The sequence below is a fragment of the Aptenodytes patagonicus genome, chromosome 1, assembly GCF_965638725.1.
Source record: "Aptenodytes patagonicus chromosome 1, bAptPat1.pri.cur, whole genome shotgun sequence".
In the NCBI taxonomy this organism is placed as follows: Eukaryota; Metazoa; Chordata; class Aves; order Sphenisciformes; family Spheniscidae; genus Aptenodytes; species Aptenodytes patagonicus.
This window is the reverse complement of record NC_134949.1, coordinates 76,819,664-76,825,663: the sequence shown is the minus strand read 5'-3', so window position 1 is coordinate 76,825,663 and position 6,000 is coordinate 76,819,664.

Genomic DNA, 6,000 nt, shown 5'->3' with positions numbered 1-6,000 from the left:
AGGGGGTATTTCCCAGTTGGTGCAAGGTCCAGTGATATCCTGGATACTTCCTGACAAGCTAGGATGGGTCCAAGGGCTGTCTTATCCTTCCCTCTGGTCCAACAGATTTTTAGTGATCATCGAACGCGCCTGTCCTTTTTCTTGAGTGTCTGTGCTGAGCTCTGTACAGTCCTGCTTATGGGCTGGGGCTTGACTGCAGTTGGTACCCATCCTCAGCCAGCAAGGAATAGTTCAGCTTGCCTTTTCCTTGCTTGCATACTCCAGGGAGATCTGGGGTGGTGACAGAATCAGACAGACACCAACAGATCTCCTGATATCTCCTCCTGTCCTTCCAGTTAAAAGGCTCGACACTCCAGTACCTTCCAGACCTGTACACCCTTATGCACCCTTGTTGTGTAGCAAGAGGACAGGCAGGATGGCCTGAGGACAATCTTAAGCAGAAGGTCTATGATGAAAGAGACAGAGAAAGCGCTATTATGTCTTCTGCCCCTAAAGGTAAATCAAAACTTTGGGTTCTTGAAGATTATCCCAATTAAGAGGAGAAACTGATTATGAATTTAGAGGCTCTCTCACTAGGGTCCTGGTTCATAAAAAACACACCGAGTCTTCTTCTCTGAACCCAGGAGGACTCGTACGACAAGAGCCTGGGTCTTTGCTCAGAGCCAGCCTGCTCTGAGTAGCACTTATTCCCAAAAACTCTCACTAGGCTTACCTGTCCGCAGCCAAGTGTCTGGGATGGGGCGGTTACTGTTTCATAGAGGAGGGCGACTGTCCTGCCTGTCCTGCACCCTTGGATTTAGCAGGACTCAGCCACCTCCTTTATCCTGAAGGAGCTCAGAATGACAAGGCTCTAATAAACGTACCACGCAGAGAACAAGGGAAAATCATTTAAGAAGTGATGAATGACACATTCTTACTTACCTGTAATTACACAGTACACTTCAGTAAGGTATTTTCCTATCGCTAATCCAAAATATTTGTACTTCCCTTTCTTGTAGTTTTCTGCTCCTTGATTCCCTTCCAGGCAGCCACTCACAGAGTGCTCTCGAGGTGCATTCAGTGTGCCTGCAGGCTGCCTGCAAATTTCTGCCCATTTGGTGCTAGTGGGGAGGAAGGGGATTTGTGCTTCAACTTCTCCAGCCTCGGCTTTTCACAACTACGTTTGCAGTGAGGGAAGAGCAGAGGAAGAGCGAAACCCTGAAGTTTTGTTTCCCCAGTAAGTTTTTCCCTAGTACATTTTCTAATGGGCCTTGTGATAGCATGGGATTTTGTTTCAGGACCCCACGGTACCCTGTACACCACCATAAATATCCAGGTCAGTACTGTATGCCCTCATACAGCAAGTCCTACAATGTTGCTCTAGGTTTATCCTTTTTAAGATTCACACTCTGTTTTTTCTAAAACTGTAAAATATCCCAGATTTCCACTTACAAAAAAAAAAAAAAAAAGGAACATGTGCTTCTATGCATGATCCAAAACTCTCTGTTCTTCTCCTGAAACTCCATAAAAAGGCATGCTGGAGTCCTTAGGTTTTCACCAAAACGGTGAGGAAGTCCTTTGCTACTCCTGAGGCCTTCAAAAGGACTGGAATATGCTGGGTCTTACTACTTGATGCAGTTCTGAGGAGCAAACCAGTTGACTGGAAGAGCCTGCAAAAAAACATCCCACCAACCCTTCAGGCTGTGGTCACATGGAGATGTTTTAGGGATCTCAATCACCTCACAGATCTGCTGAAATGTTCTGGATTCAGTGTTTCTCCCTCGAGCTTTGTGCAATCCTCCCATACCTCCTAGGACTTGGAGGGAGAGGACGTCTTTCACTTGGGCATCTGGTACTAGTGTCCTAACAGACAAGCTTCAGGGCATTTTGTGAAATAGTCTGCAGCTCCCAGAATCTGCTTCAGACAGAAACCCAAGAACATCAGGCAACGCAGCCCATTAATGAAATGACTCTGCCAGATATTATTTCATGGTGTCTCCCTGTGTTTCTGTGGGACCGTTATTTGCAATAGGGGCATTCATCTCCTGCATACATTTTCTACATCCTTCCTGAATCTTACCCAATAGGATTTTTCCCTTAGCTTAGCTAAGGCTTTTTGGAGATGTATAGAAACCCAGTATGGTTCAAAACATTTGCCGGTTTTAAAATAATAATCTCAAAACTTCCTGCTCCAGACATCACCTAACAAGGTGCTCTATAGGTTGTTTCCATGCACTATAACTTTTATGCAGTATTTCACCTTTAACTCCAAACTTTCTCACCATGACCAGAATGCCTTTCCCTTGGTACTCCAAAGATACACTCCATTGTGCTCCAGAGGTATACCTCATTCCAGGACAGTTGAGTTTCCCAGCTCATTTTCTAGTTGCATCCTACTGGGATCCTTTCTGTGATGCACCTTCCGGCGTGAACTCGTTCAGGAGCCCACACTCCCTCCCTGGCATTGCCCTTCCTCGGTTCTCCTGGGTGAACTAGAAGCATTTGCCCATCTACAAGTTGTAAGAGAGGAAACAAGCATCTCCTTCTCTCCATTCATCCCCTTGAAGAATCAACTCTTCCATTTCGCATCCATGACATTGCTTGCACTGAGCCCCAAAGCTGCTGCCTGGACTAGGCATCACTGCTACTCCATTTATGCCCAGACGTGTAGTTAACTATGCAGTTGCAAAATTGCCATTTTCCTTAATACTTGGGCAAATTGCATTTGGGATTCCTAGGCCCAGAGAGTGAGCTATTGCAGGGAGTCATGGCCTACTCTTACTACAGTGTTCCTCCTGCGCAAATACCAACAAAACTTATCAGTAAATTTAACCACTGGCAAGAATTGCACTAGTTGAAACTGCTAAATCTCATTCTGTTGGCCACTGAAATGCTCTCCGTCACCTTGCCTGTGCAAGGTTTTGCAATGTTAGCAAATCTACAAACAAACCTTCTGTAACAGGAGCAGAGTCCTACCGACCTCCACCTCCGCGAGTGGCTGGGGAGCGGGCCAGCTCCATGCAGTCTCAGTTTTGTTTTTTTCAGTGGAAATTCCCCATCACCAGTTGTGTGGCGGACACATGTTACCTGCTTTTGGAACAACTCCCTTTCCTTTGGGACCAGTTACAGACTGTCAGCCTTGAACTTATCACAAGCCGTGTGTAACTGCACCTACCACTTCTTGTTCAAAGGTCTCAGCATGCACCCATAAATAGCCTAAGCACATCAGTCCTCTTGAAAGGCTGAGGCCATCCAAGGCCTCCTGTTGGCGTGGCGTGCCATACCTTCCCCAGCAGCCTCTAGCTAGTGCATTACGTAAGCCCCTGACCACCACTAAATTGCCAGATTTGGCTTCACTGAGAAAGCAATTTTCTCCATCTTTCAGCTCTGCTTCTGCCTGTCAATATACAGCTTTCGGATCTATTGTGAATAACCAAACTGACCCAAATGGTATCATCCAAGGTATCTTCATTCACAGACACAGCTTCTTTCCAGTGACTTCAGAGGGGGGACTTAGGGGAAAGGGTGTTTTACTTGTTCCTGGTTGCTGCTCCTGGAAAACATCCAGCAGAGAGATGGGGATCATTTCTGTTTCACATCCACAAGATCTGACTGACCTGTTGGGTAAGAGTCTCTGAAGGCTCCAGGTCTCCAGGTAGGTTTCAGACCCTCCCATCAGACAGGGCTGGAAGTGACCTCAGAGTGGAGTCACCTTTATTTTTTACTGCCCCGGGGAGGCAGGACAGCTTTTCGTTGCAGACCAGCTACCTGCAAATAGTTTGCTTCGCTTGAAACACGTCTTTAAGGGAATTTCCAAACTGATGGGTAAGGCACAGTTCCTGGTGCTTATCACACAGTTACAGCCACAGGGCACTGAGGACAACATCACGCCTGACAACACCATGCCTGACTTTTTGCTCCAGTTTCACCAATCTGACTTTCCCAGGTTTGGAAGTGTCTACGCTCTCCTGTCACCACTATCCATTTCAAGCTGATTAGTTCGGCCACCATTAGCCCAAGTGCTGGTCTAGCTTGGCTGGTCTGGTAGACTTTGGGCCATCTCTGTTAATATCACCCACTTCACATGGCCTAGGAGTGCCTCTGTGACTAATGTCCCCCTTGTAAGGTTTTTGTAACAGTCCTGCACAAAAATGTGGTCCTGACTCTGCCCCCCAAGCTAGATCTACCCCCATTTCCCCATTTTGCAATACTGCGAAGGCTTCGTTGCACATTGTGTCTTGTCTTGGCCCACCACCTTCCCACAGTCAGGTTATTTTATTTCTGCTTCTGAATTCAGCTGCGTTTTTGCATGGCCGCTGTCCCTCTTGTTTTACATACATTAGGTACCTGTGGCACTCTGTGAAACAGAAAGTTCTCTTTTCTTCTGTCTGCGTTAGCCACAGAGCTGCACTGACAGGACTCCCGGTGACTGACCAACTTCTCACCAGTGTCTGCTTCTTGGCCCAATGCTCTGCTGCAGCCCATGCTTTAAGCACCTTGGCAAATTCCTCTGCCTCTCACGGTGTCTTTGGCTTCCCATTAAACAGAGAGATATCATTTCTGGCTCAGGAAGTCTCTGCACCGCGGGCCACCGGGAGCTGGGAGACTGGGCCTGGGGAGCTTTCATTACATGCATGCTCTGTTCGTCTGCTCCTCTCGAGGCATCTCCTGTTGGACTCCGGGACAGCTGGACCTTTTTTCTGACCCAGCTCAGGTTTTTATGTGCTCTCGTTTCATTTTTTCCCCTGGTTTCAATCTGGTCATCCCATAATTGAAAATCTGTTAATAGGTCAATGTCCAATTCACCCTGGAAGTCTTCAGTAATATCTTGTTATTCAACCAAAATGATCCAGATCCTTCAGCGGAATTCTCTTTGTCCCCCACTTTGTAGCACATGGCTGACCAGCTCTCTCTAATTTGATGGTTGATTCTAGTCATACAGCCAGCCTAGATAATTCAATCTTGTTTCCTGAAGGCAAGTTCTCACCGCCGTAAGAGCTGAACCCATCAAGTTGGCTCCTAGGCACCCTATTTCAGAGCCATTCCCTTACACCGTGGTTATGGACTGAGTTGAATAAACCTCCCAGATGTATTCTCCTCAAAGACCGTGGCTTTTATACTGACTCAGCTGGGACAGACAGTCTGATCCCTTTCTCCTGCAGACTGAAAATGGTGGAGAGTGTTTGGTAGTAGGTGGTGTTCTGGCTAGCCCTTGTCTACAGCAGGAGGCTGTTTTTTCCAGTGGTGACCTGCAAACCTTTGATTTCCTTTTCTGAGTGATTTTTTCATTTCTTAACTCTTTGCTGTGGTTCATCTTGGCTTGTAAATTGGCCAAAGCTTTTCTTGTGCCTCTTATTTTCTGGAAAACATTCTTTTCCATGATAGTCATGCTGCTGATCACCTCTTTGATCCATCTTGCAATTTTAAACTGGGAATCTTCCAGGAGAATTTCGCACTCTCTCTGGACACTGAAGCCTTTTATCCTTGTCTGCAGGTGACCTCTTATAAACCTCTCTTAGAAGTTTCCAGATGTTGCTTGAACTCCTTTTGCAAAGTCTCCAGCTGTCTCGGCTCATGCTTTGCATCTTTTGGTCATTTTCAATTTCCGTTCCCGCTTGGTTCCAGAGGAATCCCAGAATTAGGACTTCTCCTAGAAGCTGAGTCTCACTCTGGACATTGTTTCCATAATTTGAAGATTTGCAGGTTGTTCCAGAGAGGATGAAGCTGGCAAAGATGTTCCATAAATTCTCCAGGTGCTCCACAAGGAGGTGCTCCAGAAATGTTCGCCCCCTGCTCCCCACCCCGTATATTAGCTACAGAAACCATGCAAAGCCCTGCTTTCCTGCCCATGGGAGGAATCAGCTGCAGGAAACTCTTTTCTTTCAGAGTTCAAGCTCCCTTTGAGTCAGCACTCCCCCAAAAGGTCTCCATGTGCTTTATCTATCTCAGGGTTAAGCTCCTTCTTTTATTTGGGCTGTGCCTCCGGTTTTCTTGATGCTTTCTCAAAGACCAGTCCGGTCA